Genomic DNA, 20,064 nt, shown 5'->3' on the forward strand with positions numbered 1-20,064 from the left:
TCTCAGCATTCTATCTAGTCTTGAAGAGCAAACAGGAATTTTCATGATGAAAAGTTAGAAGTTGTTTAGAAGATACCAAGCTGAAGGAATTGAAAGTATTAAAGGCACAAAAATATGTCAAGGTAAAATAGAGAAGTTCAGCCTTGGCATAAGGTAAGTAAATGCATTGGTTGAATCCAACTTGCAAGAGGTATGTCCCCCTGTTAAGAAGTAATGGCATTGAGTGAAGGGGGACTGAAGTGTTTGCTGGAATGTCATGGGTTAGAGAGATGGCATGGGGAGACAGTGGAGAATTATAATTAGTCAAAAGGATGTGACCCAAGTTAATTTTAGGAAAGTAACTCTAGTGGGATTTTTCTCTGTTATTAATTTATGTTTTCACCCATATTTTCCTCTTTATTTCTTCCCCTATTCATGTAGATCAAGGCATCTTCCTTGCCTTGAAGAAGGTGTGGGGCATGCCTCCATGGCTATTGTTTTCAAAATCTTAAATCTACTGAGAGTTTGGGAAAGGTGCCTCTTGGAAAACGAGACATGAAGATAGATGATTGATTCATTGGTAGTAGGTAGGTTGTTAGGTTTCCCAGGCTAAAAAGTTTTTCTACCAGTTTGGGGAATTAGAATGAGACTGATGATTTGAGAGCAGTACAGAATAAATGAACATATGTTTCACTTGGGATGTTGAGTCCTGGGTTTGAATCTCCAGCTTCACTGGATACTGCATGCCAGTAAAGGCAAGGAGAAAGGCAGCAGAGTATCAGATTGAAGGATCCCTGCAGGCTGGGATGGCAGTGTCAGCAGGAACCAGCATGATCTGATGACTGACAGTCAGAGGGACCTTGTCAAGCTTTGGCATTACGTAAGACAAGATCCTAAATGCTTGGTGCAAATCCAAGAGAAGCGAATGCTAGGAATGAGTAAGGTTGAATTTTCCACAAGCCCAACCAGATGGAGGCTTTGCAGCTAATTTAAATGAAAAGTAAAATATGATATTTTACTGAGTCTGTAGACCAAAATTATGTCCAGTAATTGGCAACAGATTTATGGCAGAGACTACTAATTGAATCTAATATCTCTTCTTTTCCTTTCCCTTACAATTATAGAACTCCTGAGTGTGGCTAGGTCCATGGGCAGTCAGAATAAAAAGTCCATTTCCCAGCCCACATTGTGGCCCTGTATGGGCATCTGAATAAATTCTGGGATTTGAGTAGGATAATTTGTTCTGCTTATCGCTTATGTCTTGTGTACTCTTTCCTTTCCATAAATTTGAGTAGGGTAATGTGTTCTGCTTATGGCTTATGTCTTGTGTACTCTTTCCTTTCCATAAATTTGAGTCAGAGCAAGGTAGAAGGATGGTGGGGAAAATAATCAGAGGAGTTATAGAGCCACAGGACAGAAGGACTCCAGACCTCTAGCAACTTTGCAGAATGGAAGTCTCATACAAGCTAGGAATTTATGTGAAATAGAAATAAAATTCTGTCTTGTAGACCACTGATTTTCATGTCCTGGTCAAATAAACTGACCTAAATTCTTACTAACACTAGTCTGAAAAAAGGAACAGAAGTGGGGCAAGATTGCTGGTAGGGAAAATTGTTAATTGGCTGTTATTGTAGTGAGAGACTTAGTGGCCTGAATTAAGATAATATGAGAAGGAGAACAAGGCTGGAATGAAGACAGAGCTCACAAGACTTGAGCCATGTGCAGAAGACAAAAAAGAGGGAGAAAAAAATGTAATTCTGGTATTTCAACATGGGGAGTTGAGGTTAGTGGTGATGGGATGTGTTGAGATAGAAAACAATAAAAAGGTAAGCCTTGAAAAGAAGGTACATGAAATAAGACAAAACAAGAAGGCATGGGGCCTAGCAGTGAAGAAAGCCTATTTTCTACTGGTTTGCTTCTTTCTACTAAGGAAAAAAGTTACTGGAAGTGAGTACATAGTAATAACAATAGTCACTGACAATCTGTTCAATATTAAGTGGATGTTTTCACAGTTTCTTTACTTTCTGATAGTTTTTGTCAAAGACTGCAGTCACTTTTCCTGTTTTGCTCCATAATTGAGCTCCCACAGTGCTTTCAATGTAAGGTATAAGTGAGCCTTGTATGAGGTTAAGAATATAGAGCCACTTACTTGTTTCACTAATATAGAAAATTATGATATGGTAATGGTAGGTATATGTTGTTACACATTCTTTCAAAACTCACAGAATATACAGCACAAAGAGTGAACACAAATGTAAACTATGGACTTTGGGTGATAATGATGTGTGGATTTTGGCACATTGACTATAACAAATTTACCACAATGGTGTAGGATGTTGATGATTGGGGAGGCTTCCTGTATATGAGGAGGGAGTATGTGAGAACTCTATATATTTTATGATCAAATTTTGCTGTGAACCTAAAACTCCTCTAAAAAATCAAGTATTAATTTTTAAAATGTATCTGTACTTTTATTTAACAAATAGCAAATTACATTTATTTTCCTTCCTTCCTATTCCAGTTTAAGGAAATCAATTTATTTTCCCTTTAGAAAAAAATCTAATGCAAGACTTTCAGTTTCCCCATTCTTGGATATTTGAGGATATAATAAAGATGACTTTAGAGCCATTACATACATCCACCAGGCTTTTCAGAGGTCGTGAGCCCATACAGATTGCTGTATTTTCTGTTATGGAAAATAATTATCACTGGAAGAAATAGCTTTAGTTATATAAGCAGTTTGTTTAAGTATAGAACAATCAAACTAGCATGGTTTTTAAGTTTGCTCTGGAGTTACAATCTGGAGTTCAATTTCTGGCTCAACCAATCATCAGATTCTTGGGCAAGACTTTGTTACACTCTAAATTTTATTTTCTTCATTTCTAAAATGGTATTAATAGGAATATCCATTCTTAATTGATTTATTTGCAAATTAAGTGAGAAAATACATGTAAAGCATGTAGTAGAAGTCCTGGCATAAGAAACTGCTCAATAAACATGTATTTTTGTGATGGAGGATATTGTCCAGTCACCAAATAACTGTCTTGGGGGAATATCCAATTATTTAGTGAGCAAGAAATGAACTGAGTTTTAACATCTTAACTTCTGGCTCTACCTATAATTGGCCCGGGGTAATGGAGCCTGAACAGACAGCAGCAATATGAAATAGCTGGCCATGTGAAACAGAGTGTGAGGTTTGGGACTACTGGAGGAGCCCGATTTTGATATCAGAAATAAGAGAGCTTAGCAGAAAGAGAGCCCCATTAATCTACATAGGTGTCCTTGTGAATCTTTGACTTGGTACCTGTGCATGCATATAGTCAAACTGAGAGAAGCCTAGTAAGGAGCAGCTACTTCAGGAATGTGAGCTGAGTGCAAGGACCAGAGAATACATAGTGCTGAGAGATAGCCCACTTCTCTCATGACCAGAAAAGTCATGATTTAGGAGGAGGACTACTACAGCCCAAGCATAAGGGATACTCTGGACCCATTCTAACAAAATTTAAAACCAAGCCTTAGGAGAAACATGTGGAACTACCAGTAAATTAATTCTCTGTCAGAATAAAGCCCAACATTCTTTATAAGAAGACAAATTTAAAAAAAAGATAAATTAAGACTTTAGACAATAGTACTCCATTTCCAGCTTAAAATGTCTAGGCAGTTGAAAAATCAGAAAAATATGACCAAAATAGGAGGAGGGTGAAAACAGAAAAAGACTCAAGGGATGATAGACATATTGGAATTAGTAGACAAAGACTTTGGGCAGCTATAATAAATATGATCAAAAAACTAAGAACAGGGGATCCCTGGGTGGCTCAGCGGTTTGGCGCCTGCCTTTGGCCCAGGGCGCGATCCTGGAGACCCAGGATCGAGTCTCACGTCAGGCTCTCTGCATGGAGCCTGCTTCTCCCTCTGCCTGTGTCTCTGTCTCTCTGTCTCTCTCTCTCTCTCTGTGTGTGTGTGACTTTCATAAATAAATAAAAATTTTAAAAAAAATCATAAATAAATAAATAAACAAATAAATCTTTAAAAAAATCTAAGAACAAAGATGAATAAATGAGTGAACAGGTAGAGGTAACTCAGCAAATAAAAGGAAACAGAGGAGGAAAGTAAACGAAAATTGTAGAACTAAAAAATATCTGGAATTTTAAAAATTAGCATAATTAGACTTCAAAAGTAGTTTGTGTACTGCAAAAGAAAAGTTCTGTAAGATAGGTAAATAGGAACTATGCAAACTGAAACAGTGAAAGAAAAAAAGACTGGCAAAAAAAATGATCAGAACTTCAATGACTAGTTGAGTATTATAAAGTCCCACATCTAACATATGTGGAATAAAAATTCAAACAGAAGAAAAATTTTGGCAGGGAAAAAATGTTATAAGAGTATTAGTCAAAGAAGTCTCCAAATTTAATGAAAAACAATCTTCAGACAACATTGTTTATTACCAAATAACTAATGTCCCCAAGGATATTTATATTCATCCCCTCAGCAAGAAATGAACATTTAAAAACTTGGTTTTGAAAATCTCAACTCTCATTCTGGTCATGATGGAGGAATGAACCACAGCAAGATAAACACAAAGAAAACCACATCTGGGTATAATTGCTTTAAACCAAATTAAAAATAAAAATCTCAAAACATACATAAGAAAAAGACATACTACATACAGGAAAGGAACAATGGAACATCCACTGGATTCTCATCAGAAAAATGTAAATCAGAAAACAATGGAATGACAGTTTTTTTAAATTTCATAACCTCTTATTTATTTACATAGAATTCTAAGTTTAAAACTATTATTTTGCTTAAAACCCTTGAACAATTATATGAGTGAGGCACACATGCTGGACTATATTAGCCCCATTTTGTGGGCAAGAATGGAAACATTATTCTTGTATTTAGTATGAAACAGATCTGGGATAGAAACTCTAGGCTTTCACATTTACAGCTGCTCTTTTTCTGTACATCATTTTAAAGAAATTTCACAGTGTTTTAAAGTACAGGAATAAGCTCTAACATCTATTCCTGGCAAGTTAACTCTTGAGCCAACCAACTTAATTACCCCATAAGCTGATACATTTTAAAGCATTGTTATACTTCTAACTCAACCTCGAGGCTTCGTTTGAGGGCCACATGAGCCAAAAGTGCAGCAAAGCTTACGGGACCAAGGGACACAATGGTTAAGTATATTTTCAAGTCTTTTATGCCTGGCATACCCTCACCAGCTACTCAGATGGCAGTTGAGGCAACAAAGTGACAGGAGCAGAGGAAGGCCCACCTAAGAAGACCCATGTATCATCATCCACCTGATGATAACACAGGCAGGATCACATCCCCTTTTTAGGTCTCATGTTCCCAGGAACTCTAGTGTTAGTCTAGTATATCATTATCAGAAGGGTAGAGGGCAATATTTTTGGAGTCTAGGCTATGCATGGAGAGTCCAATTAAACCTATTTGGGGCCTAATAGACCTAATAGTACTAACTTCATCCATGCCAAACCAAGAAAATCCCATCTTAAAACCCAGCAGGAATGCATGGTGGGTATTTTCCTTAGTTAGATGATTAGGGGAATTGGGAATCAAACACTGTGTTTCCTAATAGGAAACACTCAATTGACTCCAAGGAAAGAACTATCTTGGTAAACTTTGGTCTTCCACAGACATAGAACCACAGGAGACTAACAAGGTCAGGACTCAGGGGACCACTCCTGATAGTGCAGGACTTCCTCACATAAGATGCATAGGTTCCTAAGAAGAGTCTATAAACAGAGGATCCCTGAGTGGCTCGGCGGTTTGATGCCTGCCTTTGGCCCAGGGCGCCATCCTGGAGACCTGGGATCGAGTCCCACGTCGGGCTCCCTGCATGGAGCCTGCTTCTCCCTCCTCCTGCCTCTCTCTCTGTGTCTATCATAAATAAATCTTTAAAAAAAAAAAAGAAGAGTCTATAAACATATAACTTCCAAGTAAAAATTTGAGTGTATGCTTTTTCCTGAGAAAAGGATCCTTCCCTTCCCATAGACCCAATAATAGGTTAAAATCCTGAGCTAGAAAAAGGAACTGATCCAACTATGGGCTAGGATAAGGAAGCCACCAGATACACTTAGGAGCCAGTCAAGTCTGAGAACCCATAAAGCCATCACTGAAAAAAGTTAGAACAATAGACTTATAGCAGAGACAACTGAGCACTATTTTGTGCTCTTCTTTGTAATTGTATTTCAAGTTCCTTCCAAAACAAGACCCAAGGAACCCCCAGGTTCAAGTATGTCCCTGGTCTTGGTCCTCTACTGTCTTGTATTCATGCTTGGGTATTCATTCACCAACACTAAACCCCAGTATAGAAGATATGACATAGCAGGACTCCCTCCTCCATAGCATGAGTCCTCTGCTGATTTCAGAGGCGGTAGTGGCAGACAATATGGAAAACACACTGGAACTTTTCATTGGAACTGGGTTGTAATGAGAAGTGCCTACCAGAAACATCATCATCTTTTTCCTGACCCTTCTATCTAGTTTCTGAAGATACAACAGAAAATAATCTTTTCTGAAGATACTGTATAACAATTCCAAAAGACAAAACACATGCCTCCACTGCACTGTGCTTTCAGAGTTCTCAGTTTAGTTCAGCAGCCAAATGAGTTGATTGGTGCATTCACCTCCATAGCCAAGTAAGCCCACCTCTTTGAGAAGGCCCACTCTCTTCTTGGTAGCATGAGAGATGGAAAGGCATTAAGAACTCAGAAATTGCCTGGAAATTCTTCCCCAGAAAGGCAATTTCATGAATGAGGTCTTCCAGCACATAACACCATACTTCTCTAGGTGCTTCTCAATCACTGTGTTGTCTGTCAAAAGGATGATTTTATTCTTGATCTTGCCTTGTCCATGTTTCAAGATGAGTTCCCAGACAGACTTCAGATTTGGAAATCCTCAGATAATATAAGGTTCCAATATTCACAGTATTTTTATGGTCTGGGAAGTAACTTTGACAAAGACACCACTGAAAAATCTTTAGGCTAACCTTGCAGTGGTCCTCTGCACTAGTAAACTCATCCCATTAATACTTTGGGTGTATACAGTAAAGACCAAGAAATGTTTATCTGGCACTTCCTAGCCATGAGGTTTCACTTCTTTCTAGTTGTCTGAGTAGGGCGCTGTCATGTTGTTGCTTCCAGGAATCACTTAGGAACCTTTACAGTTGCTGAAACTTGAGTTCTTTTCCTTTCTTTGGTTCCTTCTTGTTTGAAAGTGCCTGCTTTGTTTGAATGGCTTTGAGGGTCTGATAAGCCTTCCTCTTTTTCAGGAGATCTTCTAGAACCAAAGAGATCTTTTTTCTTTGCTCTTGCTTCATCTTTCCAAAACTGTGGCTACTGCTATGCACAGTCCTACGACCTAGGGAAGAGAAAACCACTTTATGTTTACTTAACAATAGAGACGTCCCTTCTAGCTCACTACTAGCCAGCCAGCCAGCCAGTGCCCAGTTAATTGAGGTCTTGCCAACACTGATTCCTGCCAAAAGTTACACAAAGGTTCCTTCACACTGCTTCCATGCACTTTAGAGCCATCTTCAAAATGCCAACCTCTTCATTTTCACTATATTGACTTAATACTGGTGGCTGGGCTATAAACAAAGAAATGCTTCAGATAATGCACCTATGACTTCTGGTGTGGAATGACAATTTTAAAATGCTAGGAAATAAACTGTGAATTTAGAATTAAGATTAAGCAAAATTTTCTTCAAAACTTAAACCCCAAAATATCTTTTAGATATCTGAAAGATATTCTTTTGCTACAAGAAATGTTAAGTGAACTTATTCAGGTTAAAGGGGAAAACTCAAATATAAGTGAATAAAAAACAGTCAATATTTTTCTACCTAATTTCTTTAAAAAGCAGTTGACTATTTGAAGAAAAAGTAACAATTTGTTGTGGAATTTATAATATGTAGAAGACACATGATGAATAGCACAAGGGGAAGGTAAATGGAAGTATATTTATATATGGTTTTTATATTATATGTGAAATGTTATACTATTAATTCAAGGTATATACTATGATAGGTTAAGATGTATATTGTGACCACTAAAAGGAATCACTAAAAAAATAGAACAATGAGATAATAAGCCAAAAGAGGAGTTATTATGTAATACTGAAAAATATTTAATTTAAAAGGAGACATGAAAAGATGGAATAAGAAAAAGAATAGATGGGAAAAATGGAAAACCAATAGTAGACTTAAACCTAACCAAATCAATAATTATGTTAAGTGTAAAAGTACAAGACAACCAATTAAAAGAGAAGAAGATCCAAGTATATGTTGTTTTCAAGATACATAGGTATGGGTAAGTTAAAAATGAAAGTATAGAAAAACTATATACCATGACACAATAATTATAAGAAGGCTGGAATAACTGTATTAATATCAGACAAAGTATACCATTTGCAATAGCATCATAAAGAATAAAATACTTGGGAATAAATTTAATCAAGGAGATAAAAGATCTAAACATTGAAAAGTATAAGAAACTGATGAAAAAATTGAGGAAGACACAAATAAATGGAAAGATATTCTGTGCTTATGGATTAGAAGAATTGATATTGTTAAGTGTCAATACTACTTAAAGAAACCTACAGATTCAGTGCAATCCCTATCAAATTCTAATGGAATTTTCACAGAAATAGAACAAATAATTCTAAAATTTGTATGGAACCACAAAAGACCCCTAATAGCCAAAGCAATCTCTTTCAGAAAGAACAAAACTAAACAAAAAATATGCTTCCTGAGTTCAAATTATATTACAAAGCTATAGTAATAAAAACAGCATGGTATTAGCATGAAAACAAACACACAAATCAGTGAAATAGAATAGACTGCCCAGGAATAAACCCACACATATACAGTAAACTAATTTTCAACAAAGTCACCAAGAACACACAACGGAGGAAGGACAGCTTCTTCAATAGTGTTGGGAAACTATATATCCACAAAAGAAAAAAAAAAAAAAAGAAACTGGACCCCTATCTCACACCACTCACAGAAATGAACTTGGAATGGATTAAAGACAAGTGACTTCAGGTCTTACATTTAAGTCTTTAATCTATTCCTTGGAATCTTGTATTTTCTTTATAAATTATTTATAGGAACATATATAAACTCAATATATATAATATAGTATATATATTTAAATCATTTTCATTCATTATTTTATTTATTCAACAACTGAATATTTTCTATTACCTTAGTTTTCAGATAATATATTGATAACAAGAATGAAGAAGGAATTATATGGTTGATTTGGCAAGTCTACATGTTACTGAAATGATTAATTAAAAGAATACTAAAGAAAAATAATCTTTATATTTTCACTTCATTTATTAAGAAAAATATTTTTTAAATTGGGGTCTTTTTTCACTTAAAAATAGTAGAAATAAAAGTAATATTTATGTGTGGGAGATATCAGAAAGGGACACAGAACATAAAGACTTCTAACTCTGGGAAATGAACTAGGGGTGGTGGAAGGGGAGGAGGGCGGGGGGTGGGGGTGAATGGGTGACGGGCACGGAGGGGGACACTTGACGGGAGGAGCACTGGGTGTTATTCTGTATGTTGGTAAATTGAACACCAATAAAAATTAATTTATAAAAAAAAAAAAATAAAAAAATAAAACTTCTTAAAAAGAACTTCGTAAAAAAGAAAACTTCTTGGCTAAAAATTATGAAATCCTGCTAAGAGGAATTAAAATTTTTAAAAATCAGGGAGATAATCTATGTTGATGGATTACAAAATACAGATGTCAAGCAGATGCATGCTGCTAGTGTCAAATGTCCCCAAATTAACCTATTGACTCAATGCACTCCAAAAGTACCAGATGATTCTAAATTATATATGAAAATACAAATAATATAGTATAGTTCAAAACATCTTGTAATAGAAGAATAAAATTAAGGGCTTTTATTACTTAATTTCAAGATTCACTTATCAAAAGATAGCCTTAGATGAGAGAAGAGAGCAAGAGAAGAACAGAGAACTACAAAAACAACCAAAAACAAGTAACAGAAAAGCAATATGTACATATTTGTCGGTAATTACTTTGAATGTAAACAAACTAAATACTCCAATCAAAAGACAAAGGGTGATGGATAAAAAAAAATCAGATCCTTGGGGCACTTGCATAGCTTAGTCCCTTAAGCATCCAACTCTTGATCTCACTCAGATCTTGATCTCAGGGCTGTTTTTTGTTTTGTTTTGTTTTAAGATTTTATTTATTTATTCATAAGAGACACACAGAGAGAGGCAGAGATACAGGCAGAAGGAGAAGCAGGTTCCATGCTGGGAGCCTGATGTGGGACTCCATCCCAAGACCCCTGGGTTTAGGACAGGAGCCAAAAGCAGACACTCAATCACTGAGCCACCCACGTGTCCTCAAGGCTGTTTGAAAAAGGGGGGGGGGCAAGACCCATCTATATGCTGCCTGCAAGAGACTCATTCTCAAACCTAAAGATAAATGCACATTGAAAGTGAAGGAATGGAAAGCATTTATCATGCAAATTGAAGTGAAAAAAAAAGTGTAGTAGCAATAGTTATATTGAACAGTATGGACTTTAAAACAAAGATTGTAACAAGAGACAAAGAAGGACACTATCTAATCATAAAGGGAAGAATCCAACAAGAAGATACAACAACTGTAAAATGGGAACTCCCAAATATATAAAACAGCTACTAACAAACGTAAAGGAAGTAATCAATAGTAATACAATAATAGTAGGGGACTTTCACACCCACATACGTCACTGGATAGATGCTCTAAACAGAAAATCAGCAAGGAAACAATGGCTTTAAATGACACATTGGACCAGATGTATCTAACAGATATATTCAGAATTCCATCTTGAAACAGTGGAATAGGGATCCCTGGGTGGCGCAGTGGTTTGGCGCCTGCCTTTGGCCCAGAGCGCGATCCTGGAGACCCGGGATCGAATCCCACGTCGGGCTCCCGGTGCATGGAGCCTGCTTCTCCCTCTGCCTGTGTCTCTGCCTCTCTCTCTCTCTCTCTCTCTCTCTCTGTGTGTGTGACTATCATAAAAAAAAAAGAAACAGTGGAATACAGATTTTTCTCAAGTGTATATGGAATATTCTCCAGAATAAATCACATATTAGCCCACAAAACAAGTCTCAACAAATTAAAAAGGATGGAAGTCATACCATGCATCTTATCCAGTCACAATGCTATGAAACTAAAAATCAATCACAAGAAAAAAATCTAGAAAGAACACAAAAACATGGAGATTAAATATCATATTATTAAGCAATGAATGAATGGGTCAATCAAGAATTCAAAGAGGAAATAAAGAAATACATGAAGACAAATGAAAGCAAAGCCACAATGGCCCAAAATTTGGGGGATACCACAAAACTTTTCTAAGGGAAGTTTATAACAATACAGGCCTATCTCAAGAAGCCAGAAAATTTTCAAACAACCTAAACTTATACCTAAGGGAGCTAGCAAAAGAAGAACAAACAAAACCCAAAACCAGTAGAAAGAAGGAAATCATAATGATTAGAACAGAAGTAAATGAAATAGAAACAAACAAAAATAAAACAAAAACCCCCAATGAAACATATTAATGAAATCAGGAGCTGAGTCTTTGAAAAGATCAACAAAATTGATAAACTTTTTGTCACATTCATCAAAAAAAAAGAAGAGAGAGAGAGAGAGGATGGACTCAAATAAACAAAATCAGAAACAAAAGAGGAGAAATAACAACCAACACCACAGAAGTACAAAGAATTATAAGAGAATATTATGAAAATTATAGGCCAATAAATTGGATAACCTAGATGAAATGGATAAACTAGAAATATGCAACTTCACAAAACTGAATCAAGAACTAAAAAATTTGAACAGACCAATTACCAGCAAAAAAATTGAGTCAGTAATCAAAAACTCCCAACAAACAAAAGTCTCAGACCAGACAGCTTCACAGATGAATTTTACCATTTAAAGAGTTAATACCTATTTTTTTCAAACAATTCCAAAAAATAGAAGAGAAATGAAAGCTTCCAAATCCATTCTATGGGGCCAGCATCACCCTGATACCAAAACCAGATAAACATACTACCAAAAAAAAGAGAACTGTGGGTGAGTATCTCTGTTGAACATGAAGAATCCTCAACAAAATATTAGCAAACCAAATCCAACAATACATTAAAAAAAAAAAACATTCATCATGATCAAGTGGGATTTATTACTGAAATGCAAGGGTGGTTCAATCTTTGCAAATCAATGTGATACATCACATCCATAAGAAAAGGAATAAAAACCATTTCAACAGGTGAAGAAGAAGCATTTGACAATGTACAACATCCATTCATGATAACCCACAACAGAGTGGGTTTAGAGGGAATATACCTCAACATAATAAAGTCTATATATGAAAAACCAACAGCTAATATTATACTCAATGGTGTAAACCTGAGAGCTTTTCCTGTAAGATCAAGAACAAGGGAAGAATGTCCACTCTCACCACTTTTATTCAACATAATATTGGAACCCCTAGCCACAACAAATCAGACAGGAAAAAAGAACTAAAAGGCACCCACATTGGTAAATAACAAGTAAAACTATCACTATTTGCAGATGACATGATACTATATATAGAAAACCTGAAAGATTCCGCCAAAAAACTGCTAGAACTGACAAATAAATTCAATAATGTTGCAGAATACAAAATCAATATACAGAAATCCCTTTCATTTCTATACACTAATAATGAAGCAGCAGAAAACAAAATTAAGAAAACAATCCCATTTACAATTGCATCAAGGAGAATAAAATGCCTTGGAATATACTTAATCAAGGAAGTGAAAGACCTGTTCTTTGAAAACTATAAAACATTGGTGAAAGAAATTGAAGATGACATAAAGAAATGGAACGATATTTCATGCTCATGGATTGGAAGAACTAATATTGTTAAAATGTGCATGCTGTCAAAAGCAGTCTACAGATTTAATGCAATCTCTATCAAAATACCAACAGCATTTTTCACTGATGAGAACAAATAACCCTACCATTTGTATGGAACTGCAAAAGATACCATGTAGCCAAAGTGATCTTGAAAAAGAAGAACAAAACTGGAGATACTACAATTCCAGATTTCAAGATATAATACAAACCTGTAGAAATCAAAACAGTATGATACAGGCACAAAAACAGACACATGGATCAATAGAACTGAATAGAGAGCCCAGAAATAAACCTACAATTATGTGGTCAATTAATCTTCAATAAAGGAAGAAAGAATATGCAATAGGAAAAAGTCTCTTTAACAAATGGTGTTGAGAAAACTGGTCACCTACATGCAAAAGAATGAACCTGGACCACTTTCTTATACCACACTATACACAAAAATAAACTCAAAATGGATTAAAAGCCTAAATGCAAGATCTGAAACTCAGAATCCTGTAAAAGAGCTTAGGCAGTTGGGGATCCCTGGGTGGCGCAGCAGTTTAGAGCCTGCCTTTGGCCCAGGGCGCGATCCTGGAGACCCGGGATCGAATTCCACGTCGGGCTCCCGGTGCATGGAGCCTGCTTCTCCCTCCTCCTGTGTTTCTGCCTCTCTCTCTCTCTCTATGTCTATCATGAATTAAAGAAAGAAAGAAAGAAAGAAAGAAAGAAAGAAAGAAGAAAGAAGAAAGAAAGAAAGAAAGAAAGAAAGAAAAAGAAAGAGCTTAGGCAGCAATTTCTCTGACATCAGCCATAGGAACATTTTTCTAGATATGTCTGCTGAGGCAAGAGAAACAAAAGCAAAAATAAATTGGGACCAAGTCAAAATAAAAGGCTTTTGCACAGCAAAGAAAAAAAAATCAACAAAACAAGAAGACAACCTACTTAATGGGAGGAGATATTTGCAAGTGACATATCTGATAAAGTATCTTAAATATATAAAGAACTTACAGAACTCAACACAAAAGAGCACAAATATTCCAATTTAAAAATGAGCAGGGGCAGCTGGGTGACTCAGTCAGTAAAGTGTCTTACTCTTGATAAAGCGTTTTACTCTTATTTTACTCTTTCAGCTCAGGTCTTAAGCTTAAGGTTGTAAGATGAAGCCCTGCATTGGGCTGCCTGCTCAGCGTGGAATCTCCCTGGGATTCTCAGTCTCTCTCCTTCTGCCCCTCCCCACGTATGTTCTCTCTTTTTCCCTCTCTCTCAAATAAATATATCTTTAAAATAAAATAAAATAAAAATGGCAGAAGACATGAACAGACATTTCACCAAAAAAGACAGACGGATGGCCAATAGACATGAAAAGATGCTCAACATCATCCACCGTCAGGGAAATGCAAATCAAAACCACAACAAGATATCACCTCATCACCTGTCAGAATGGCTGATAATCAAAAACTCAAAAAAACAAGTTTTGATGAAGATGTGGAGAAAAAGGAATTTTTATGCAGTATTGGTAGAATGCAAACTGGTGCAGTCACTTTGGAAAACAATATGAAGTTTCCTCCAAAAATTAAAAATAGAATTATCATATTATCTAGTAATTCCACTACTGGGTATTTACCCAAAGAATATGAAAACACTAATTTGAATTTTTTTTAATTTTTATTTATTTATGATAGTCACACACACAGAGAGAGAGAGGCAGAGACACAGGCAGAGGGAGAAGCAGGCTCTATGCACCAGGAGCCTGATGTGGGATTCAATCCCGGGTCTCCAGGATCGGGCCCTGGGCCAAAGGCAGGCACCAAACCGCTGCACCACCCAGGGATCCCCTGAAAACACTAATTTGAAAAGATATGTGTATTCCTGTGTTCAATGCAGCATTATTTATAATAGCCAAACTATGCAAGCAGTCCATGTGTCCATCAATAGATGAATGGATAGGGATGCCTGGGTGGCTCAGCGGTTGAGCGTCTGCCTTGGCTCAGGGCATGATCCCAGGATCCGAGATCGAGTCCCGCATTGGGCTCCCTGCAAGGAGGAGCCTGCTTCTCCCTCTGCCTATGTCTCTGCCTCTCTCTCTCTCTCTCTCTCTCTGTCACTCATGAATAAATAAATAAATAAATCTTTAAAAAAACAGATGAATGGATAAAGAAGCTGTGAGATATATATAGATATCGATATGGAATATCACTTGGTCATAAAAATAAATGAAATCTTGCCATTTGCAGCAACATGGATTGATCTAGAGAGTGTAATGTTGAGTGAAATAAGTCAGAGAAAGACAAATACCATATGATTTTACTCATATGTGGAATTGAAGAAACAAAACAAACAACAACAAAAAAGACAAACTAAAAAAACCAGGCTCTTAACTATAGAAAATAAACTGATGGTTAGGAGAGGAGGTTGGTAGGGAAATGGGGGATATAAGTGAAGGGGATTAACAGCACACAATGATGAACACTGTGTAATGTACAGAATTGCTGTATCACTATGTTGTACACCCAAAACTAATGTAACACTGTATGTTAACTATACTGGAATTAAAATTTTTTTAAAAAAGAATTAAATGAAACGAAGATAGTGCTAGAATATAAAAAAATAAGAAAGTATTCACAAGACTTAAACCCAATAATGATTTGTATCCAGAATATATATAACTTAATGATACAGAGCATCTAATAAAATTAATGAGTAAAGGGCTTGAAGAGAGAGTTGCCAAAAGGTATGTGCTGACCCATATGCACAAAAAAAGTACTCAACGTAATAATAGTCATTGGTGAGATACAAATAAAACCACAGTGAGGTATCACTTAAGCACCTGCTAGAATGACACCACCAAATGCTGGCAATGATGTGGAACAATTATGACTTTCATACATTGTTGGAGAAAGTGCAAAATGGTACAACCACTTTGAAAAACTAGCAACTTATAAACTGGAATATATGACTCAGGAATTCCACTCCTTGGTGTCTACCCCAAGAAAGAAAGCATATATTTGGTAAAATGCTAGTAAATGTTTAGTCATTATCTCTAAAATATATCAATAAAAATCTAAAAATTTTAAAGCTCTGTTTTGAACCATATGTACTATGTACTATTTATATATGCAAGAATATAGGGGAATTTCATAGACATTATACTGTGAAAAAAAGACATAAAAGAGTTTACTATATGATTCTATTAATTTGAAGTTCTAAATTTGGTGAAACTAATTTATAATAGAAATCAGAACAGCAATTATCTCTAGTGATGGGGTGGGCAGTTGACGTTGACTGGCAAGGGAGCACAAAAGAGATTTCTGGGGTAATGTGAAATATGTTCTATCTTAATGTCAATGTGGGTTATATGTGTGTATATATTCATCAAATTTCATCAAACTATACACTTAAGATATGTGCATTTATTGTACATAAAGTGTACTTTAAGAAAAATATTTTTAAACTTTAGTTTTGCTTTTGTTATCCTTTCTCAACCAAGATTTCCATTAAAAGTTGTAAAATATATCTCTGGTAAGATAATATGTGAAAATGTTTGTAAATATAATAAAACACAAAGGACTGGCTTTGGGTACAATGTTAGAAGTGGTAACTAGGCAATTGCAATATGTGAAATTTTTAAATTGCTTTGGAAATTTTAAGGTTTAGTTATTTTAAAGAAGGGGAGAAAATGAGAAGAGACTTTTCCAGAGTTTCTAATACTATCCATTTTTTAATGCTCAATGTTTTTATTTTATGACTGGGTAGGACAATACTACTATTTTAAGTAACCTCACAAATATTAAAATATTGAATCATAAAACTAAATGTAATTTTGGGTTTCCCAATTGATCTATCCCTTTAATACACTTGATCTTAGCCAAAAGGCTGAGAAGCAATGATCTATTATTTTAATAGACATTACTTTGTTAATAGATGTAATTTTTACATTTATAAAGTGGAAGAACAAAATGGAAATATACTCTCATCATCAGTCTGAGACCCTTGGCTACCCTAGATCTACATTTTCTCTTTAATCTTTTCCAAATCTCTTTCTTTCCACCTCATCAAAATGTATCTGTCAGTCGACGTTAAGGAAAACAGCACAGATCCATATTTAGATGAGAGACTTAAAAGAGGTACTTGCAATAAGCTATTATAATTACTATTGTTACAAGTGGTTTTGTTGGATTACAGAGGGTGACCTTGAAGTGTTTTTCAAACATGAATCAAATTCAAAACATGTTTTCTCCCAACTGGTGTATCTTAACTCCCTTAAACATGGGAGCATTTTTAAAGTGCAATACAAAAGACTTTCAAGTTGTTTTATGCTCATTTATGCTTGTCAAAACATTATTTTCAAGTAATTACTTAAATGCAAATATTCTTCTAAGCTTTTTTCCTTAAGGAAGTAAAAGTAAAAAAGTCAAAGTTGTAGTCAGATTGTTTAATTCAGAGTTGTAACCTGATCAAATCTCACTTTAAAATAGATTTTTTCCTAGAACTTTAGAATATATATTTACTTTCTCCTATCTATTCTATATTGTTCTTCAAGATTATGTTAATCTATAAATATTGCAAATTTTTGACTAAAGACTTTTTAATAGGCTTTGGTGAAAATATATCAGGTTTTGTAATTTGAAAGTGTGCCTAAAATATGTTCCACATATATAATGGGAGATTTTGCCTTAGGAAAATATTTCAGGTGGACATAGTCTCCATTTCATCTTACCTGTAAATGGAAGAAAGATGAGTTGCCTATAATGATAGTCTCTGCATCATCCTTGCTCTGTTATCATCTATTTTTGATCAATGGAAAGCAGCATATCAGGAAATCAGATGGTGAGAGAAGAGAGAGGTCAGGGTATTAACATTCCTATTCCCTCCTTGTCTTGCTGTGGTCACCAACCGACTAGGCAGCCCCTATCAGAGAGCCTGATAGTTTAATCTCTTCCCAGGTTTGGCAACACTATTTCCTCCTCTTGAGCATTCAAGTCCATGAATGGTAACAACTCCTCACTATTGTAACAACCTGACTGCCTCACCATCCCTTGTATTTTACGCATGCCCATACCTCTGTAAAAAAAAAAAATCTTTTCATTAGATTTTTTTTAGATGCATATTTGTAAGGTGCCATCTGTTTCCTCCTTGACCACCAGCTGGCACAGTGATTGCTACTAGGCATGACCCCAGGAAACAGACCCTCAAGGTAGAATCAAGTTTTGAGGGAAGAATCAGAATGCCTCTATGATGTCTTTTTTTTTTTAATTCATGTTTCATGTAACTGTAAGAAAAACATGGTTAAGGGTCTTACCGAAAACCTGATTGTATAGGCTGCAGAGGTTATAAAACTATTTATATAAGCAATTTTATGAAGTTATACTAAGGTAAGAGCCTTGAGTGGGAAGAAATGGATCTCTGAAACAGAATGGGAACATTTAGGCAGAAAGAGACCATGCTGAGAACTCAAAAAAACCCCAAATCTCTCTGAATCTTCCTTGCTAACTGAAGCAGCCTTTCACTTTCTCTAAGAGAACAAACCTCCCCTGCATAAAATAATTCAAAGAATTTACCTCTGGCATTTTCTTTCAAGAAGAGGTACTAATTCTCTTCAAATACTCCCTACCACCCCACCTTGCTTCCAAATCCATAGTAGAAATCAGCATAGTCCAAAGAGAGTCTGCTCTAGGAGGAGATAACACAGACACTGATGAAATTGTAGAGTCTTTTGTAGAAAGTCTGTGGGGTCTACTAATTTGTAGTGGTGATCCCATAGACCTTGCATTGAAGTGGACTCCTAGGATGTCAGAAAAGGAGAATGAAATATGCATTGGATTGGACCAAATTTGTCAATATGGATGCACATCTCTTGATATTTGGAATGTAATGTGTTGCTTCAAGCATTTGGCAATGATGCCAGCAATTTTCTATTGTTAAATGAAACCTTGTCTCAATGGATATTGCTAATATGGCTGAGATGCCAGATTTTCTCTGACATACTTTAAAGAAAGGAGTGCAAGGCTTAAATATATGAGAATATTGGAATGTACCTATTATGTTTAATCTGCTCACCCACTAATGATACTCTCCAGAAGGACTGATAGACCTTTCTGCATCAAGACATTCATTGATGAAAGTAGCACTAGCATCTTTGAAGAGCAGGTCTGATTTGCCACTAGGACTGAAAGAGATCAAATGCCTAAGCCTGGCATACCACGCAACCATGTAACCTGATCTTCCTACATGAACTGATGTTAACTGTTTCACAAATCATAAAGTTAGACTTGTAGAGCATCATTCTCTTATTATATGGAAATGATGTATGAGACCAGGCATAAGCAAATCCATAAAGAACAAATAAATTACATAAGCAAGTGGCTCAGGATCTCATTAGGCTCTGATAACAAAACTCTCTTCCTTGGAGCTTTCAGACCTAAGCGTGATGATGATGTCCTGTTGTTGCTAGTACCTGGATACCTCACCATCTTCTTGGGATCCTTAACCCTACCTACCTCTGTAGGTAATTTCTTTACTACATTCTTTTCAGTTAAATTCTTTTGAGTCAATGAGCTTTCTGCTACTTGCTGGGACTCTGATTGAGTCACTGCATAAAATACACACCACACACACACACACACACACACACACACACACACACACAGAAATCCCATTATCCAGGATTATTTATAGCCAGAAGGAGGAAAGGAACCTGGATGAGTTGAGAGAAATAATGTGCTGTTGTGGGAAGGAGATCATCTCTGGAATTACATAATCTGAAACATAAATCATTTAATTTTGAGTAAATTCCTTTCCTCTTTGCACCTCATTTATTAATCTGTAATGAAGAATAGTATCTCATTGATTCATTGTGATGATTACATGAAAAAAAATGTGTTATATAAAGTACCTAGAATACTGAGAATACTGAGTGTGTAATAATTTTTTTTCCTCTATAAAGGACTAGGTTTTTCTTCTACCTTTACTTTATTATATATATATATATATATATATATATATATATATATATATATATATATATATAATTGGAGTTCAATTTGCCAACATATAGCATAACACCCAGTGCTCAACCTGGCAAGTGTCCCGCTCAGTGCCCGTCACCCAGTCACCCCAACCCATTCCCACCTCCCCTTCCACTACCCT

At 35.7% G+C, this 20,064-nt stretch overlaps 2 pseudogenes; both read right to left on the reverse strand.

The window, feature by feature from the left end:
* Positions 1-6,594: 6,594 nt before the first annotated feature.
* On the reverse strand, positions 6,595-7,324 carry LOC129501732 (60S ribosomal protein L7-like 1; annotated as a pseudogene).
* A 9,338-nt stretch (positions 7,325-16,662) lies between these two features.
* Positions 16,663-16,803, reverse strand: LOC129501917 (U2 spliceosomal RNA; annotated as a pseudogene).
* Between the last annotated feature and the right edge of the window lie 3,261 nt (positions 16,804-20,064).

Source organism: Nyctereutes procyonoides, unplaced genomic scaffold, assembly GCF_905146905.1.
Source record: "Nyctereutes procyonoides isolate TBG_1078 unplaced genomic scaffold, NYPRO_anot_genome, whole genome shotgun sequence".
NCBI classification, from domain to species: Eukaryota; Metazoa; Chordata; class Mammalia; order Carnivora; family Canidae; genus Nyctereutes; species Nyctereutes procyonoides.